This window comes from Protopterus annectens, chromosome 8.part0, assembly GCF_019279795.1.
Source record: "Protopterus annectens isolate FY-2018-M chromosome 8.part0, PAN1.0, whole genome shotgun sequence".
Classification (NCBI taxonomy): Eukaryota; Metazoa; Chordata; order Ceratodontiformes; family Protopteridae; genus Protopterus; species Protopterus annectens.
Window position 1 is genome coordinate 1,078,932,800 of NC_056741.1, and position 21,517 is coordinate 1,078,954,316.

The window sequence follows — 21,517 nt, forward strand, 5'->3', positions numbered from 1 at the left end:
CAGATATTGGATAAACCGTATCCATCACCTTAGAGCCTTTTTAGGCAATATCAAAATGACAAAACTACCAACATAGCAAAAAAAAAAAACCTCATAGCAACCTTACGGTGTTACTGCTGCATACTAGGAGCCTAAACAAGAAACTTCACACCCAACAAGCTATCCTCAATCTGAGGAATATAGACATCTGTGCTATTATCAATATTTGATTTAATGTTGCAGAAAGTACTCCAGCAGTGCAAGACAACACATTTAGACCATCAGCAACACAGACTAGGGCTAAGCCTGGAGGTGTCTTGATATGCATTAGCAACAAATACAACTCCAGGATGGTTTAACAGAATGATACCCTAATATCCATCTACATCCATGTCTCCATAGACCAGGTTTGTTACCATGTCCTGGCCAGATACAGGTCACCTTCTATGACCCACATAAGTCACAATGGTTACGTAGACCAACTGAAGGAGCTCACCATCCAACCACATAACTCACAATGCTTACATAGACCAACTGAAGGAGCTCACCGTCCAACCAAATATACTGTTTATGGGAGATTTTAATTACCTCTCTATAGACTGGGAAATGTACTGTCTCAAACCAACAACCACAACGTTTCCCGGACTTTACCAACACAAACACCCTGGAGGAGATAATGATCACTCCAACCAGAGGATCAGACATATTGGGCCTAGTGCTCACCAACATGGCAGGCTGCTGCACCCCCCTCCTGTGTGTCATCCTCATTGATGTGGTCAGACCACAAAGTTGCCTCCTTGAAATAAAAATCTACTTGGAAAACCCAACTAAACCTGTAATGGTTAGGAACTATTCTAAAGCAAATTGAATCCTAGTAAGTGGTGACAGTTTGTTGAAATGTACAGTTCCCCATAACCCTGGGAACACAGTTACCTATGCAGAGTTATTTACAGAAACCATGTACACACATTTAAATGGCTGAACTAAGGCTGCTGTACCTACCAGAAGTAAGCCCAGGTCTAACACCAAAAACAAACCCTGCTGGTGGAATCCTTACCTTAACAGGGTATATGAAAAAAGACAAAATGTCATGGATAAAATCCAAAAAAGTGACTCTCAGAGAGACAATAGCTCTTTGATTCAACTAAACAAGAAACTAAGGGGTCAAATATTGTCCAACAAACCCAATTATGAGGTCAGTGCCCCCAGGCTAATGACAATGCCTTCTTTAGCTACATCAAGAACCTTAAAGGTAACACTCAGTAGTGTGCAGAAGTGGAGAAAAGTAACAACTTTCTCTGACCAGTGTGACATAGCAAATCTACTGGCTGATAAATTTAGCTCTAACTTTATCCTCATCCCCTTCAGTACCCCCTATGAATCCCTTTCTAGCATATTGCCCCAACTATCAACAGGGAGCAGGTCCTGGTTATGATTGGTAGGGCCAAAAATACTGTCTCACTGGGCCACAACAATATCTCCAGTTGCCTCCAATATAGCCTCAGATATGACCCAGCTGGACACTTGAGGCACTCTTCAGCTGCAGCCTCAAAACAGGTTATGTGCCAGGTGAGTGTAGGGCCACAACAGTCATCCATCTTCAGGAGTGTGGACAATCAAACAACCACAGGAACAACAATCAGACAAGTCTAATGTGCAAAGGCATGGAATTAATTATCATGAAAATAATCAACAAGGACATTGGCAAACCTAGAGACACTGGACCCATCCCAGTTTGGCTTTGTTTAGAAAAAGCCTTGCCTACTCAACCTGGTAGACTTCTTAGGGAGGCTCATCAAGGCTATGGATGAGGGTAAAATGGTGCATACCACCTACATTGACCTGACCAAGGCATTCAATACAATACCCCACACCGATATTGTTGATAAACTCTCAGGACTAGGTATAAATCCCTACATAACTTGTTAGAGTGCTGTCTGACTCACAGAGAGGACCCAGGAAATCAGGATTAGTGAGCTCAACTATACCAGGAGACCAAACTCCAGCGGAGTACACCAGGGATCCATGTTGGGTCTGGTCCTATTTGGCATTTACTTCTCAGAAGTCAGGACTAATTTCAAAGGCCTCTGACTCACCAGGTTTGCAAAATACTGTAAATTGTGAGCTATCATAGATTCCTGCCATGACACCAACATCCTACAAGAGGGTCTAATGCAAACAAATGAATAGTGTCAAAGCAACAGATTAAAACTCATCATGAAGAAATGCATTATTGTGTCCTATGGGAAATCATCCCCCAAGTTAATTACTCCATTGATAGGACATCCCTTAGAGTTGACCCAATATTTATGGATCTGGGAATGTAGACAGCATTCTTCCCTTCAACCAACATGTAGGCAAGACAGTAAGAAAACAATTCTATGTCACACAACCAATTATCAAGTGTACAGTATCAAGGTCTAAAGAAGTTTTAGTACCTTTCTACTCCGCCCTTATCAGACCCATCATTTAGTATCTTGCCTCCTTTGGCATGTACCTAATCAGCCATTTGCAATAGTTAGAATGCCCTCAAAGGTTCCTCATAAGAAGAATCCAGTGTATGAATACACTGTCCTACACAGATCACTGTAAGGCCCAATCTCTGTACTCAGTCTTCTAAAGGTTACTGAGAGGCTATCTATGCTTGGTACATGAGGTATACTTAGACCCAGCTCTGATGGATCTTTTGGACATCCTGAAAACAAACAGCACCAGAAACTCTGAATCCAATGACCTGAACCTTGACTGCAACATAAATAGGACATAATGGAGAGACTGATATGTGTCTCAAAGGATCACCATGCTATGGAATAAGCTCTCTGTCTAGGTGAAGCAGAGTTAATCCCTTGTCCTATTCAAACAAAACCTTGATCATTGGATTGGAAATTGCAAATTCACCCCCAGTCTGGCCTCCATGTCTCTGATGGACAGTTAGTAAATTAATCCCCAACTAACATGCCTACCACAAAACCCTCATCTCCTTCCTTACTAACATACCCAACCATATAGGTGTGCAAGGACCTTGGGGACAAAACTGGGTTAGGTTGCACAACTAGGCTTATAAATACCCTGAAGGCCATTAGCCTAGTTTAAACCAAGAAACTATGAAACTATGAATCATTTTGGCTAAATGGAATACTGTAGTTGTACAAACAAAAGGAATTAGCCACTTACATCATAAATAATTATAAATTACAATAACAGTTGGAAAATCAAGCAGAAAATAAATTATAGAGATGTTAAATACGCAGTGTTGACAGAAAAGAATAACATTGCGGTGCTGTCTTTACCACTGTATACATATTACTGTGTAAGAATGAATGCCAGCATAACTGTGGAAGTAGCGAAGAGGTAGAAAGAACAGTTAATGGAGGCATTTACAAACACATAATATATATTGTTAAGTGACATAGTGCATTACATAGTGACACACAGGAATATGGGATACAGAGACACTTGTAGCATGACCAGACTAGCAGAAAAAAATCTTTGCTATGTATAACATGCAAATAAATGCATAACTGCATGCAAATGAGCATTGGAATGATGATGATAAGTGCTGTCCCTGCAAATGACAAAAATCAAACTTGGTAACTTGATTCAAAAATGTTTAAGAATTGTGCAATAAGTCACAATGATCTGCTTATCTGGAATTCAGTTTTCATTGAACAGGTGTAATCACTCACACTGAGATGCTAAAAGTAGATTCTGCTAAAGCTGATCAGCATGTATTAGTGGCTACTGTGGGAGCCATTATCAGCAATGCTGCCTGCTTCTTCCCTCCACATCACAGAATAGTGCATTATGGCTGATATACTATCACTTTTATGACTGGGACATAGTCAACCTCTACTGTGCAGACAGAGACATCATATGAGAGCTATCAGATATATGCTATACTCACATGGGATGAATGGAGATATATGCACTGTGTATCTCAGTGAACTTGAAGTAAGAGCATAGTTTGTTTCCACAGAACACTGAGGGCAAAACCATTTGGTCTGGGGAAACATGGTTGAGGGGGATTATTCAGGTGCACCGTGCACATGCAACAATTTTGCCATGGTCCCTATCATGGAGTTCCAGCAGACAGATGATGTGGTGTCTGTATTTCATTAACTATCCCAGTTATGAGTACCATCCAGGGACTGACAGGGACACCCTAAGTGTTTTGCATTCTTCTACCTTGCAAAGTGTATGCCAGTTCCTTCACATGATGATGATCTATATGGAAGAGCATAGTTTGTTTTCACAGGCTACTGAGGGCAAATCCACCACTATGTAGGCACTTGACAGCACTTCCCATCTCCTTGAGGTCTTGGGCCACTGTCTACACCTGCATTGCAATCAAGGTCCTACCACCTCCACATGACATGTTGTGTATCAACTTAACAGCTTTACATTTTGGTTTACTACCTGTGAGGGCTTCTATTCCATCAGCTGTCAGGTGGTAAGTAGTGCATAAGGTATTATATATAATGTGTCTGTATGCAATCCAGGGAGCTTCCATGATACTATCTTTGGAAATTATGCTATCAGCGGTAGCGCCCATGATTCCAAATCTGGCATGTGCAACCAATGCCAGCATTATGTGTGGGAAGGCAATCCCTAGAATAATCAAGTTGGTGGACGCACAAATTGACAACATTAGAAGCCAGGAAGGTCCATTCCCATGAAAACAGGTAGCAAGATACTCATAATCATGTTTGCTATTGTGTGTTGCAGGGAGTAATGAGAGGGAGTAATGCAGGATATCTCTTGGTCCCATGTCTGTTGACCCCCCCAAATCCACAACCCAGAGGCCATAGCAGAGATGATACATGACACCGCACTGTCACATACATGGAACATCACTTTATGTGTGTTGGGAGTATTGAAGGCTCCCTTCCCATCCCTAAATTCATCTGTTGGGGTGCTACTGTATGCTCCAGAGAACTTCAACAAGGCACCTGTGATTTGTTCTATGTTTTATAATAGGGTGCTATGAAAACAATTAATGCAGAGGGAGCCAGTTGTGCTGGCAGACATACCTCTACCAGCAACAGAGGGGGGTGCTTGGTTAGGAGTAACCTGAAGTGAGCAATCATTAGAGACAAAGGTAGGTGCAGGACATCATGCCTCTTTCAAAGAGCCAGCATCTAGTCCACAACTATGGAGAGTGATAGAACAAAATTAATGCATGCAATACCACACCCACACTATACATTAGAGTGCACTGATTGGCCATGCTGTGCATCATATATTACCAAAACCCAATTAGACAGAGAGGGGGAAAGGCGCAGTCACCATAATTTGTACAGGAGGTCAGGGAGCATAGTGTCAAAAGACAGCAACATTAGCATAGGTGGAGCGGTCATGGATGTTGCCTGAGGTAAGTATGCACATGGATCAGAGGTTGTGTGGTTTGAAGTCCTACAGTGAGAGAGTGGAACTGACAGCAGTGAAACACTAGCTGGGTGTAATATATGAGCATGCAGTATCTGGTCTGGGGAAATATGGTTGAGGGGGATTATTCAAGTGCATATGTAGCAATGTTGCCATGGTCCCTATCATGGAACTCCAGCAAACAGAGGGTGTCTAATTAGCTGTGTTCAGGCATGACTAAGTGTTACCTGTGGTAATGCTACAGGATAGTGTATAGTAGAAATGGAATACAAGACAGGGGAGATTTCATTTTTGTTTTGATTTTCCTCAAAATTTCATCTTACTGGCAGTTTTTATCTGGCTATGCTCTCTCTAACAATATGTCCCTTGATGCCCACTATGATGTCATTGCCATTATGGAATTTTAAAGAGCAATCTCTGGTGTCTAGTTCATCCCCTCACCCCCATTACCAATTATATATATGGTGCAATTATAACACTTTAAAGAGGAATCCCTGGTATCTACTACTCCCCTCCAAGCAACATTCCTGTTAAGTGGCTGAACATAGCTTTTGGGCTATATATTATATAAAGATATTCGAAGGTAACTACAGGCAAAGGCATCCAGATATGGAGAATTTCACAATAAAAATATAAGATCACAAAGAGGGAATGTAGAACAGAAGAGTAAAGTAGAAGTTAAAAAAAATTAGTTGGAGTTACAGAATACTTACAAAGTGATTTAGAGTAGAAAGTCTAACGCAGGTTATATCACAGCATGTTGGAAGAACGAGTCCCCAAAGTAAGGAAAAACAGGAGGAGCAGGAGATATATGAAGAAGAAATGCTGATGTGAGAAAAAAGAGATTTAATATGGTGCAATATTTATGCAAAGGAAAAAGCAAAACTAATTAATGCAAAAAAGCAGCACAAAAGATATTTAAAGAGAAATACAGGCAAAGGCATCTGGACATGGAAAATTTTACAATACAAAAACAATATAAAAATAAGAAAACAAAGGGAAAAGTGGGAAAGAAGATTAGTAATGGAGAAGTTAAAGAAATATAAACTGAGGTTATGGATTACCTGCAAAGTAAAGGATGTAGTATAGAAAATCTAACTCAGATAACATCAGAGCAGGATAGAGCAACGGATCCCCAAATGAAACTGAAAACCAGTGGAGCATGAAACATCTGATCAGTTATCATAAGAAGACACTATGGAGCCTTGCATAGGAAACCACTAAAAATGTTCGGTTGGAGTTGCACAGCAAGGAAAGAAATGGGAAACTGTGGCAACTCTGATGCTGTGGAGTGATAGGCCTTCTGAGTTTCCATATGAAAGAGCAATGGATGACACAGGATATAACTGAAGAGAATGTGGCATAGGAAGATGCTCTGGAACTTTCTATAGAATGTCCACAGGAAATGGAAAACAAAGAATGTATTGTCAGTTTAGAAGAAAATGATCTAAGAGAAGAGTTGCTTCATTTAATGGAGGTGGACAGGCAATTTAAGATGAATGAAAGAAATAGAGTACAGAAAGTCAATAAAACCCCAAAAGTTAGATGTTTGTTAAAACAAATGAACACTAATTAAGACTATCCAGAGATTCATGCAATGTAACAGAAGTAAATAGGATATGTTACTGTGCAGCTGAATTAATATTAGTTAAAGTATTACCAGGAAAAACAAAGGGTAGTAAGGAAAAGAAAGGGGAGAAACTGAATGCCATCCTAGAAGTATCAAACAGAGAAACATACAAAGCAATTAAGACAAGAAGTGTCACTGTTAGAAGAGTATAGAAGAGGGAACAGATCAATAAAAGTACTCACAAAGATAAATGTGATAAAAGCAATGCACAGTTTCAGAACAGATCAGGATCTATTGTGCACTATCACAAATAATAAACTAAATACAGCACAGGCAGAAAAACTTAGAAGATACGCAGACAACTATATAGGAGACGTACAAAATAAGCAATTTATTGATGACACAAAAAAGGTTTATAGAGAATTGGGAAACAAGGCAAAATGAATTGAAATATAACAAAAAAAAAGAAGAAATAGATACATTTTGGCAAAACATCTATGAAGATCTTGTGGGACATAACAAAGATGCTAAATGGTTAGAAGTAAAAGAAAGAATAAGAAGTTCAAATGTATGGGATATGAAATGGGATGAAGTAATGGCCAGAAAGATTGAAACAAAGTTAAGAAAAGCTCCCAATTGGAAAAACCTAGACCCAGATGTAGTACCTCACTTCAGGCTAAAACTACTAACATCTTTACATGAAGATATAATCATGAGTAAGAACTATTTGTATGCTCACCATGAACAGACACCAGCCTGGTTAACAATAGAAAAACAATACTCCTACTTAAGAGCGAACCTGCAAAGCTATCCTAAAAACTATAGACCAGACGTGTCCAACCTGTGGCCCGCGGGCCGCATGTGGCCCTCCGAGCTCTTCCATGTGGCCCAGACCTCTAACTGCAACATCGATATATGCATGCCCTAAAACACTTCTTTTGTTTTGTGTTTTAAATGCCTGTGACCTATAACTCTGTCGGTGTACACATGCACCAAAGCACCCTTCTAGTTTAGATTTTTTTGCAACAAAGAAGGATCTGTGTGTTCCCGCCGTTATTTTGTACCAAAGAATCAGTGTGTGTGTGTTCTCGCTGAAAAGGGACTTGCGTATGGATTTGCCGCTATTGCCTTTGAAAGGGACAGCACTTACCTGTGTTAATAGGTATGGAGTGAGTGAGTACATGCATTAAAGCATAATGTTTGTGTATGTGAAAGTAGGAGTGTGTGTGTGTGTGTGTGTGTGTGTGTGTGTGTGTGTGTGTGTGTGTGTGTGTGTGTGTGTGTGACAGACAGAGAGACACATGCACAAAGAGGCTAATGACTATCAATCTACCTACTGAACACAAGTTAGCTCACAAATATATTGTACATTAAAAGTACACTTTCATTAAATTGTGGCTTTCCTGACAGAGAGAGTGTTGTATTGAATATGAAATCATACCTTTCAATTGTATGGATTTTTGCTTCATCTTCCAATTTGTGTCTTTTGCTTAGGAAATAAAATTAGTCATCCAAGGTAATGCAGTTCCAGGGATTAAGAATGAGACAGCAGCCTAGGGTTAATGGGTCAGTAGTGGATTGACTTTGTGGGACTGTACCATATAAAGCTGAATTGTTTTTTCTGACAAATAAAAAAAGCAGCCAGTACTGTTTTGTCACTGGTGGGTTCTAAGCAGTGGCAGATTGGGCAACAATAAGTATAGCTTTGGTGGATCATCAATACTGGCAAATCAGGTAGGCATAATGTCATTTTTTTAAGTTTGAGTTTTAGTGTGTATGTGTGTTGGGAGGGCTGCAACAGTAGATGATTATTAAAGACAGAGACTTACGGACTGTGGAGAATATGTTTCTTTGTTTCAAAACCTGATACTTGGGTACTAGGCATGCCAAAAGTAGATTTTATAAGACATAGCTTCTTGCCATTTGCAGTGGATGGATATTTACATTTAATGGACAATGCTAGCAGTATGAGTGTGGACTAGTAGGGATCTGGAGGATGCCAAGTCTACCACTGCCAATGTCTTGTAAAGTGACTTGGAAATGGATATTGGGGTGTTACTGAAAAATACAGCAAGTGTGCTTTGAAATATAGTTTAATTAAACAAAGTGCACTTACAGTTTGCAGGCCATAATTTAATTTATTTCAGGTAGTCCAGATCCTGGTTGATTGTATATCATTAGACTTAATTAGGGAGAGCTGTCATTCCTGGGAAATAAGCAGCCCTAGTTTCAGTTAAAGTTCTGTGGTTCTTTACGGGCAGGAAGTTGCAGGATGTGGATGCATTGTGTTTTAATTATTATTTTTAATGCATTTGACATTTCAAAAGCATGGTTTTCTTTGTTGCAAAAGAAGGCAAGATTGAATGAGCCATATAATGTTTAAGAGACAATGATGAGATAGAGAGATTATAAGTGATGTATAATGTTTGCAGCTACAGTTGTTTCAATGGTGTCTATGATGCATAACTATTTTTGGGCCTGTGTCCCGCTTTTATTTTTCTCTTTCTCCAGATTTCTTGTTCTAAGTTTGACAGGTATAGTTCCATACTAAATCAGAAGGTTGTATTTACCTTGGAAGTCTTTTCAGCATAATTACAAGAAACAGAGCCTTTTTAATATCTTTGCTTATTTCCAATATAAACTCCCATGTAACCTTGCAAATAACCTTCTTATTAAGCTACTTTAATTCTTTTGGAATTGACTATGCTTCATTGGTTCGGACGTAAGCATAGAGAGCTAATGTGACAGCTCAGTAAATTGTAAGTCTTTGAATAACGTCTGCACAAATTAAAATGTCTGAATGTCAAATGGCTTTAGATTGGACGGAAGTTATATGTTTACTCCAGTATGGAGTATGATCTTAGAGAGTTTATGGATTTCTTATCGATTTACTTTTTGCTGAGCAGTTGTTTGCTAATTTATTGATGGCCCTTTTGGTGGAGGGAAATCGGATGGATGAGTCCATCTCTAGAATGATTTTTTTTTCAGATATTTTTACTTCCAGACAATTTCATTCAGTGTGCGTGTGTGTGTCATGTGATTACTGAGGTTACCTATTTTAGAACTAGGGGATCCTTTTGTGTGTGTGTGTGTGTGTGTGTGTGTGTGTGTGTGTGTGTGTGTGTGTGTGTGTGTGTGTGTGTGTGTGAGAGAGAGGAAGAGAGACATTTAATATGTATACTGAATACATTTTTGTAAATGGAAATTTTAGTTAAATAGGGCCCTCTTCTTTGGGCAAGGAGACTTGAGTAACCAATATTAGATCTTGGCCATCCAGCTAGGAAAGTTTAGTATGTGGATTTTCCATGCGGTTTGATGAAGGCTATGCTACTTACTCAAGGAGTACATTTATGGCTATCGATCCATTTGTCATGTTGCTGAACTACATTGTTTGATAATGAGAGGAGATTTTTACAGAATTTGAAGTTTTTGTATCAAGAACCTGTCCATACAGAGTGGCTTGTTTATGTTGCAGTGAAGGCTGTTGTCTTTGTAGTGAGCATTTTTAAGTATAACCAGTATTTCTGAGGTGGAGGAAGTCTCTTAAGGCAGGATCTTTCTTAGCCTGGAAAGCAAGCCAGTGATGAAATTTATAGGGATCAGTGAGAAACAAAGGAAAACAAGAAGTTTTTTACTCTGTTTGGATAACTAAGTGAACTTAGTCCTTTGACCTTCTTTGTCAGAAATGGTTGTAGTCTTTCTTTTGGCAAGGTGTTTTGCTGAGGCACATGCCAAAAGGGGCTTTGCACTCAGTAATGGCTCTTATAAAGGAAGAATACAGGGATGTTATGACCTCCTTGTCCCTGGATGAGATACCCTCACTAATGAGGTGGGCCATGTAAAAAGCTTTTCGTACAATGGAGAAAACATGGTGGTCAGAAGTCAGGTTTCTATCAACCTTGGTGCCCAAGCACCTCACGACTGATTGCATGCTTACAACATTGTTATTAATGTGATAATTTGTGGGGACATCACTCTCCCCAAAGGGGATGATGATGCATTTTTGGCATTTAGCTTGAGGCCATGTTTTTGGCACCAGTCATTTGTTTGGGTGAGGCCCTCTTGTAGCTTATTTAGAATAGTTTTATTAAGTCAGTAATGTGAATTTTGTATTTTATTGCAATTTTGTTGGCTTATTTTTGTGGATTATAGTATTGTAGGACTGCTAATGTTGACATTTTACTTAGATGGACTGCTGGAGTTGTTTTACCAGTGTGAAATGCTAGTGCTCTAGTGAATATCTGTTTATTTGTAAAAAAAAAAAAAAATTATATATATATATATATATATATATATATATATATATATTTTTTTTTTTTTTTTAACTAAGATGTTAGAGTTAACTGCTAGATTAGAGAATTAGAATGAGAATTAGAATTTTAAGGCAAATATTAGGCAATTATTGCATTTATTCATTGAAGGAATGCACCTACAGTACAGCCAGGAGGTTGACTTTGGTCGCCTGCGGCAGCGAAAGAGTTAACTATATGATATATATTTTTGTATGCGGCCCCAAGACAATTTCTGTTCACTCAATGTGGCCCCAGGAAGCCAAAAGGTTGGACACCCCTGCTATAGACCAATAACTTGCTTTCCAGGGATGTAAAACTATACACTGGAATTGATACAGACAAGAGTTTATAGTCATCTGGAATTACAATAATTACACTGGAATTGATACAGACAAGAGTTTATAGTCATCTAGAAGAACATTCAATCATGTCAATAGAATAAAAGGGTAATAAAAGAAAGTCATATGGAACAAAGGATATTTTTTTTATTAAATGAAGCCATAATAGAGAACTGTAGAAAGGGGAAGAATCTAAGTATGGCATGGATAAACTACAAAAAAAAAACATTTGACAGTATCCCACATTCATGGATAAAAGAATGCTTAAAATGTACTAGATTAACCCTACACCAAACTGAAAGCACAACTGCAAGTGGTCAAACCATTTTCAGATAATACAAGAATGTTTATTGCTGTTCATAAATGTGCAAATGCAACCTTTAAAGCAGTGAAGCTGAAGCTCCAAGAAAACATCAGTTTGGTACATGAATGTGATATAAAATAACCTGAGCAAGAAGGAATGTATAAATATTTAGGAATTGAGGAAGGATTAACAATAAAACATGAACAAATGTGAATAAAACTTAGTAAGGAATATTTCAACAGACTTAAATTAATATAGAAAACAGTGTTGACATAGGGGAACGAAGTTCAAGCTATAAACCAATATACACTTCCTGTTCTGGCTTATTATTTTGGAGTGATTGACTGGCCTCAGAAGATGTTAGATAGGTTGGGCAGGAAAACAAGAAGGCTGCTTCATGTTCATCAAAAGATTTATAAAAAATCAGTGCATACCAAGACTGTATAGTCCCTGTTTTGAAGGAGGTATGGGCCTCCTCAAAATTGATTACAGGTATAAATTTGCAGTCATTGGCCTGCATATATATCTGCTGACCTCACAAACCCAAACATAGTGAAAGTTTTGAAATGAAATAAAACGTGTTGTCGGAGTCGAACACGGCTGAGATATCACACTGTTCCTTAATAAAGTCACTCTGTTCCTTGATTAAACCACTGTAGAAGAAACTGCAGCGTTAAAATAAAACGTAGTTTATTAAATAAACGAGTTAGCGCTTTCACCTTGTATGGCTTCTTCAGACTCACAATACAACTGTGTCAAACACATTAAAATAGCCTGAAAGGCGGGAAGTCAGGTAATCAGCACTGATAATTGAAACCAATTAAAAAATATATATATATTACACTTATGAAAAATAAGTATAACAACATATAATTATGTGAACTTGAAATACATTATACTACAATAATAATACTATACACAAAAATGTATATGCAATATATATAAAAATAAAAATAAAAAATCATTATTTATGTATGAACTTTAAGTTTTCTCATTTTCAAAAAAGGCTTAACAGAAAGTGCTGTGTTGAGGCTAGGTTGAATATCAGATCTTAACCTTAGTATCCAAATGTTCTCTCTGCTTTCTGTATATGCATAAATATAGTTGACAGTATAGAAAACTCTTGAAACAACCTCATGTTGATCAGGATCGAATGCAGGAATGGTTAAGGAGAGGTGAATTTAAACCAAAAGTTGAAAGGTTAATATTGGTGGTTCAAGATAGTGAACTATGTACATGTTGGTTTACAAAGTCCATTGAACATGTGGGAGAAGCAGACAAATTTTGGTTTTGTAAAATAGAATTGGAAACAGTCACACATCTTGTTGTTGGTTGTGATATACTAATTGCAGAACGGCTGTATACTGAAAGGCGTAATAATTTGGCAAAACTGTTGCATTGGGGATTGTGCAAACATTATGGTACTGAAGTGGCTGAAAAACAATGGAAACATGAGCCAAGAAGCATTATAGAAAATGATGAAGTTTATAACATATGGGATTACCCACTATCAAAAGTTGAAAAATAGATGCGAGAAATCCAGATATATTAGTCCATGAAAAGTAGCACTGATTATTGAAACTACTACACCCAGTGACTACAGTGTCTTACGTTCAGAGACACAAAGTCATAAAATACCATTATTTTCCGGCAGAAACAAGGGCAATGTGGAAGAAGGATACCCAGACAGCTCCAGTAGTAGGAGGAGCAAAGGGTCTTATAAAAAGGAATTTACAATTGTACTTAAATATTTTACCGATACAAGTAATTCCATATGAATTGCAGAAGGAGTTGTTACTGGGCACATTGCAGGCGCTGCAAAGAGCAGCTTCTGGCTAACATCAAAGATTGAAACAATAGTAATTTCATGAACTTTAATCATACTTTGACTTAGGAATGGGGTACATTCCCATTGTGGTATTAGAAACTCAAGAGACTTGGAGAAATTAAAAATAAGAAAAACTAAGGTTCAGATTTCACGACTGAAATTGCCATCCTAAAGTAAATACTTTGTTGACAGTTTGTTTCACATGAATATAGATGGCTGATAGTGGGAAATGCATTCATTAAGTGAGGATGACATTTTGCGATACAGGGATGAGTGCACTCCAGTGAAAAGGTGAATGGAATAGAAGAAAGATGGGCCAAGTAAGTGCTCCTTTGCTGTGGATTAATAAAAAAAAAAATAAAATAAAATAAAAAACAAAGGCAATTTTGCATGATGCTACATTTTTTTCATAGGCTGAAGGTTTATAACATTTTTATTGACTGGACTAGTTCGTGCACATCTTCAAAAGAGGAATGTGTGGTGGGGCGGAGCCTAGATGGCTAGCTGAGAGCAGTGAATATGAGAGCTCCATAAACTAGTATAATAATATAGGACATTTTTATTATTTTCAAGTTTAAAACATCAGAAATCTATAGATAAACTACAAAACTACATAAATATCAATTTTGGTGGAGATATACAAAAATTTTCCTGTCAAGTAACTTGGAGATATATTGAGTCACTGAATATGAACAACTCAAGGAATTCTCATCCAGATGCTGCTTTGAAAAAAGAACTGCAATTGATGACATCTACCTTACAGAAACTATCTTTGAAGATGGATGGCTTTAAAAATGACTTAAAAGACCTCAAATTAAATTCTCAAAAACAGACTGAAACTCTTAAGGAACTATTACAGCAACACCATACAAAAATAACAAATATAGAGACTTCTATAAATGATATTGAAGGGAGACTCAAAGAGGAAGAATTCCAAAAAGAATTTCTGCTTAAACATAATACATGGCTGCTTAACAAAATAGATGACATAGAAAACAGGTAGAGGAGAAACAACATAAAGATCTTTGGTCTTCCTGAAAACATTGAAGGTGAAGACATTATTTCAGTCTTAACCTAGATTCCTGAATTTTTAGACTTGAAAGAGGGACTTTCATTTGGAATTGAAAGGGCGCATAGAGCACCGAGGAAACCTGCTTCTAAGTCAACAAATACTCCACCAAGATCGAGAGTTATAAAATTTCTTTCATTTATGAACAAGCAACTAATATTAAAATCTGTTTGGAGAAAATCACCCTTAAAATACAATCAAAGCCTGATAAGGTTTGACAATGATTATTCTTCCAGAATGCTAGAACAAATGAAAAGAATCTGGCCAATAATAAAACTGTTGTAACAAAACAACATTAATGCACAGCTGGCCTTTCCAGCCAAGATAAAAATACTTTTTGCCAGTGAGATGACAACCTTTAATGACTTAGAAGAAGTTACTATATTCATCAAAAACAACAACATAGTGTCTGTCCCAGAAGAAATGGAATGGATGGCCCCTACTCTTAAAAGAATAAAAGAAACAAATCTTTGAACTGATGCTAGAAAGAAGAAACAGAAAACTGATTCCAAGATAGCTGTTCAAAAAAATAACTCTTACAACTACATCTCTCAAAGTATCAACTGATATGATACGTCACTTGTCATCTGTTTTTATTTTAAAAAAGAGGGTTTCTTAAACAATTGAGAAAGAGTAATGATTTATTCAGAATGTTCAGAGTCCATTAATTCTTCATAAATAAAGGTAGGACAAGATGGGTTACTATTTACATTATATATAAGCCAAACAAAGCAACATATAATACAAACATAAAAGTTTCTATTCCCCTAATTGAATTCAATGAATACTCATCTCATTCATTTTTCATTGATTTTTACTTATAATAATTTAAGTAATTAATGAATGAATGAATAATTTCAACAAGATACCATTCATCAGAGTTCAGACTCAAATGTAACAAATTAACATCATATATAATAGCAGTAACAGTAGAGTGCTTTGAAAAAAAATGCTGTCATAGTAACTAATGTCATCTTCAGTTAACGTATGATTTAGAAATGCCATGTATATCCTGGTTAAATAATAGTAGCAAGCTCTTAGTACAAATGTCATTATTCTGTCTAAATATAGTTAATATTAATTATGGCAGGTATCACAGCTATGAGTGTTGTTTGATCAATCCTGATATGGTGTGCGTGGATGCAGCTCTGTCTGGCAGCTAGTAAAAATGTCATTACTATTCTGTCTAGACATAGTTAATATCATTTATGACAGGTATCATAGCTTTGAGCGCTGTTTGATCAATCCTGATATGGTGTACATGGATGCAGCTGTGTCTGGCAGCTAGTACAAATGTCATTATTATTCTGTCTAAACATAGTTAATATGAGTTATAGCAGGTATCATAGCTTCAAGTGCTGATTGATTAAGCCTGACATGGTGTGTGTGGATGCAGCTGTGTCTGGCAGCTGTGTTGCCGTTTTCATCTCCAGAAAGCTGTGGGTTGTGGCTTGTGATCGAGGTTTACTGATGCTTGTGTATTAGGAAGAGACATTTGGTGTTTTAGTCTGGATCCAGGGGAAGGGGGTGGATAAAACTGTGATTTGGGATATTTTGTAAGAGAATAGTTTGTTTATACATCTGCTGAGTGAAAGGTGGGAAGGCTGGAAGAATGTGTTATCTCTTGGTGTGGTGGGATGTAGGGAGGTTGTTTTTTTTTTTATCTATTTGCCCTCCTTTCGTTTCTTGGTTGCTGCCTCGCTGAAAGGGAGGGAATTTAGGCTTGAAGTTGCAGTGAAGTGAAGCTTTGCTTCAGGTGTATCATGAGCCTCTGGTATGCAATACACAGCCACACTAACAGAAACAGATGTTCCCAGGGTGCTATGGTAATGGAGACAGAGTAACGATAATGCTTAACGGCTCCAAGGAGCCACCAAGATGATTCTCAGCAATGAAGTTTTTGGTTTAAAAAAATACATATATAATAATAGGGCTGTTTTAAACAACATGCACACATATTGATGGTCTCCCAACACTTTGTTTAGCTCATTAAGTTGATTCTTGATAAAAAAATAAATAAGTGCAATTTTATATTTAAAATGTATTTTGGTCCAAACACATTAAGGACTTACATAAGAGTGGAATTCTGAGTTATTGTGAAAGGCTAACAGCACCTGGTCTTGTGCAATACCCTTTGCAATGGTCTGGGAGGTGAGCTTGCTTGGACGTGTTGGGCATATGGGGATAGCTGATTCTAGGGGTGCTTGGGGTTGCTGGAAAGTGCTAGAGAGTCATCAAATTTCCTTCATGGAAATATCTGTGGGAATGGAATGGGTGTTGAGTGGTTTACTGGCAGAGTGGCTACTGCATGGAACAGGCTGGTAAAATGGAACAAGAGAAATACTGGCTTGGATATTTTAAGAACAGCCTGGAAACACACCACATGAACTAGTGAATGGTATTCTGGCAAAACTGGATGGGCATTGTTGCCTGTGCTGAAGTACTGATATGTGTGTATGTAAGGATGGAAATATACTTATAACAAATAAGAAACTAGAAGGGTCTCATAATTTAAAGTCTATGGACTGTATAAACATGCTTGGAAGGAGCTAATAATAATAATAAGCATTACAGCTTGTGGTCTCTCAAATAACTAAGCAACAGCCAAACACACACACACGCACACACATGCACACAGACGCACACACACACACACACACACACACACACACACACACACACACACACACACACACACACAAGTAACACATTCACATGCACACACGCACACACACACACACACACACACACACACACACACACACACACACACACACACACACACACACACACACACACACACACACTAGTTATGTAATGCATGATTTTAGTAAATCTAGAAATAAAATATATAATTGTCATATAAGATGAAGCAGTCTGCTAAATTTAGATATTAAAGACAGGTTTTAATAACATTGGCTTGTGTATAATAATACTACTGTCTTAACTTGTCATAAATGACATACACTACATTGAACATCAAGGGGAAACATGATGATTTTCTTATATAAGTAATTATGCATAACAAGTCATGTAATTGCTTTAACTTGAATTGTAGTTTTTGTAACCTATCTTGACCATATATAATACTTAAGTGGTTACCAAGGTAACTAATGCTTTATACATGACATCAAAATGACAAACTTGTTCAAGAGAAACAACAGAAGTCTGAACTTGAAATGCCACAGAATGTAACAATCATATTCTGAATAAATAGCATCAAAACTCAGTTTAATAACATGGGTTTGTGTATAATACCAATGCTGTTTTAACTTGTCATAAATGACATACACTATATTGAACATCAAGTGGACGTATGATGATTTTCTCATATAAGCAAATGTGCATAACAAGTCATATAATTGCTTTAACTTGAATTGTGGTTTTGTAACCCATCTTGACCATACATAGTATTTAAGCTGTTACCAAGGTAACTAATGTTTTATACATGATATCAAACTGACAAAGTTGTTCAAGGGAAACAATAGAAGCCTGAACTAGGAATGGCACAGAATGTAACAATCACATGCTGAACAAATAGTATTAAATTGACAATAATCACTCAGTTTAACCTTTGTCGATCTTACAAAATAGAATGTTGCCATTTAAATCTAAAAACTTTCAGTATATACCATAAAATGACAATTTATAAATATAGAAAGGGAATTTGTAATCATTAATCACAATAAGTGAATTTTTTTGTTTTTAAGCTATAAATTCACTCATTTTATAATAAGAAATGACAGATATGAAAATCCTTATGTGTTGGAAATGGGGGAAGAGGGATGCACTGATAATCAAAACACACTAACTTTCATCAATGTTCACATTAAACAAACTTGATGCTTTAAGTAAGTTAGCAACAAAGTGATTACTTAAATGTTGGCAAACAATGAAATATAACTTCTGATATATGAAAGAAAATACATTATATTATAAACATTAGGTATAAATATTATTACCATATATCTATATTAAGTAATAACTTTTGAAAGACTTCATCAATAAGGGAGAATATGTTAAATAACTGTGTGCTATAATCTTTTACCGAGGTTTTATATACGATACATCCTACTTTACTATGACTGAATTGCTTGTCATCTATCTTTCATGTAAATATTAATTGCTTATACAATAAGTATACATTTATATTGTATTATAATTCTGTCTAATCTACAATAGTACTATATCTGTTCAAAATAATATAAATATTGCTTATTCCTATTACAAATATTCTCCATATGATAATTCAATTTATGGAGCTCAGATGTTCTAGATTGTCAAGGTATGAGCGATAATCTGATGGACTTAGGTTTATCCATCAGATTAGGAACTGTTTTTATTCCATGACTAGTGTGGATCTTAGTTTTGTTAACATTTATTAATTTGAATTTGTTATTTCACAAAAACAATTTTAGTATGCCCGACCAAAACATTACTTTATTGATAAGCACTCGAAGTATAAAACTGATAATTTCCTTTAAAAGCTCAAACATATACTTTATAGTTATCAGAGGAAAATATTTAATAGTCACAATAAAACAAAAAACACATAGTCTAAATAACCTAAGATGGATTTAACTTTATTATTTTTAAATACCAATGGCTTAAACAATCTTAGCAAGAGATCAAATCTACTGAAATATTTAAAACTCAACAAAGCACAAATTGTCTTCCTTCAAGAAACTCATTTCAAAACAAATGACAATTACAAATGGAATCCTAAGAAATATATCATATTGGTGCAATCCATTTATAAGACAAAGTCCAAAAGGGTAACAATTTTATGGAAAACAAATATGATTAACCCAGAAATCATTTATAAGTATGAAGATAAAGAAGGCCTTATGGCATTAGTAATAGTAAAATATAATAACAGAATATGGACCTTTGCCAATCTATACTGGTTCCCAGGCAGTGGAACAGGAACTGTTAAAAAACACTTGGATTTCATTTCCAATAATTATAAAGGCAACTTAATATTAGGATAAGATTGTAACTGTTTATTTTATATTTCTGAAACTACAAATAAAAGACTGCTGAGTACATCTGTTGTATCAAAAGCTTTAAACAAGTGGGTAGAATCATTTCATCATGTAGATACTTTCAAATTTAAAGAATAAAAATATTTGTTGTTTTTCCCATCAAAATCACAGATTTGTTAAAATCATTAATTTCTCAATCACTCCCTGCCCCTTTTCAGACCACAATTCATTGATACTAAAACTTCAAAATGGGTACAAACCATTAATCTTTAACTCCAGAATTCCTGCTAACTAAAATTAAAGAGTTCAAACCCTGGTAATTATCTGAATTATAGTTCTTCTTAGATCTTAATTATACCACAGAGATAAATAAAATAATGATATGGGACTCATTAAAAGCTTACTTACATGGTAAAACCCTAAGTTGGTATAAACAAAATCAGAGAATGTGATTCTGAATTATTAGAGCTACAATTCAAACTTTTGTCAGTAAAAGCTGAAAAAAAAGCAAAATCCTTTGGAGATCAAAAAGGAAGTAGAAGTATTAAACAATAAATACAATGACATTTTAACACAAAAAACTAGTTTAGCTTTAGAAAAACTAAAAATTAATACCTTGGCCACTTCTCCTAAATATCTACATAATTTAGCCACAAGAATCAAAATACAATCAAAAGCTAATAACGTTAAACGTATCTTCCATGAAAAGAAAAGGAAAATGTCTCAGATATAGGTGACATTCTTGAGCAATATAGAAATAACTATATGGATCTTTTCTAAGAGAAAATATACATATCAATCAATTAACTCTAGATGAAAAATATTCTAATATAAAAAAACAGAAAAATTAAAACTAGGTCTGCAAGCAGCCATATCCTACAAAGAAATTACAGATACAATAAAAGAGGGTAAAAATAATAAAGCTCCAGGTATAGACGGCATAATTATGGAAATATATATATATTTTTTCCTTTAAAGATACTACCCCTCTTCCATAAAACTCTATTAGAAATTCAGTCACAAGCTTTAGTACCACCCTCTTGGAGATATTCCTTAATCACAGCATTCCTAAAGGCAAACAAATCCCAAAACCTGTGTACCTCATATAGACGTATATCATTATTAAATAATGAGTATAAGATATTTATGACAATATTTCCTAACAGAATGAAAATACTACTATCCAAAACAATAAATAATGATTATACTGGAATTATATGTCATAGACACACACATGACCATATTAAAAGGATCATTTCTCTTATAGATTATGTTAATAAAAAATAAAGAAACATTCATAATTGGCTTAGAGAAAGCCTTTGCTTCCCTAAATTGGGACTATTTATTCAAAATCCTAATGTTATTTGAATTTCCTGCATCCTTTGTTCATCTCCTAAAGAATATATATGCAAATAATTTAGCGTATGTCAAGTTAGGTCCTTTTACCTCTGAATCTATACATATAACAAAAGGCACTAAACAAGGATGCCCCATGTCACCGATTATATTTGGTCTGGCTATTGAAATATTGACAGATTCAATTTGTAACAATATAAAAGTCAAAGGAATAGATGTTTATGAACAATACATTTCTAAAGTAATGCTATTTGCTGAAGACATATTACTAACATTATCTAATGCAAAAGAGACATTAGAAGAATTATATATATTGACAAATTTCACATGACTTTAGGACTCCATTTCAATAAATCAAAATCAACATTTTTATTTTTAAATTAAAAAAAAGAACTGTAGACTAAGGGGGAA